The sequence below is a fragment of the Scleropages formosus genome, chromosome 15 (assembly GCF_900964775.1).
Source record: "Scleropages formosus chromosome 15, fSclFor1.1, whole genome shotgun sequence".
NCBI classification, from domain to species: Eukaryota; Metazoa; Chordata; class Actinopteri; order Osteoglossiformes; family Osteoglossidae; genus Scleropages; species Scleropages formosus.
Genome location: NC_041820.1, coordinates 12,595,308 through 12,596,139, shown reverse-complemented (window position 1 = coordinate 12,596,139; position 832 = coordinate 12,595,308).

Genomic DNA, 832 nt, shown 5'->3' with positions numbered 1-832 from the left:
GGGGAATAATACATATGATGATGCAAATTGTAGGTTCCCCCACATCCTGGTTGCGAGGCGTCAGAGTTACGCACAATTACAAACTACCGTTGTGGCTAAACACATGGACTTGTAAACAAAGGGTTGCCAAGCAACGATCCGTGAGCTGATGATGCTGTCACGTTTGACAGCGAGCTGGGAACCCTGCAACCCTCTGGTGGAAATGGAGAGACAGGAGGCAGAACCATGGCTGTGTGCTTCAGCGCTTTCCAACCGTGTGATGACTGATGACGCTCTGCTCTCCGCGTCTCCTCTCCACACCCTATATGATCAAACAGAAAGCTAAAGGCATTCTAAGCCCACACAATTTTCCAGAAAGGCTTGTTTTCCTAACAGGAAACACACCTGCACAGGAGGCCTCAGCAGACAAGTACAACTTTTTCGTGACTCAAAATAAAGGGCACCAGTGCTCACAGGCAAAAAGGTCCTTTCACAAATACATACATTTTAAAACACAACAAAACCTACCCCCCCACTTGAACAAACCCACTAATCACCATTTCATACAACTATAAAAATGAATGAAAGACAACTTTAAACATTTTTGTGCGGATCGGGTATGTTTCTGTACGACTATGTACACATCCCACACACACACACACACACACATGCTTTCTGACCCGCTTGTCCCATACAGGGTTGCGGGGAACCAGAGCCTAACCTGGCAACACGGCATAATGCTTGAGGGGGAGGGGACACACCCAGGATGGGACGCCAGTCCATCGCAAGGCACCCCAAGCGGGACTCGAACCCCAGACCCACGGCAGAGCAGGACCCGGCCAAACCTGCTGTG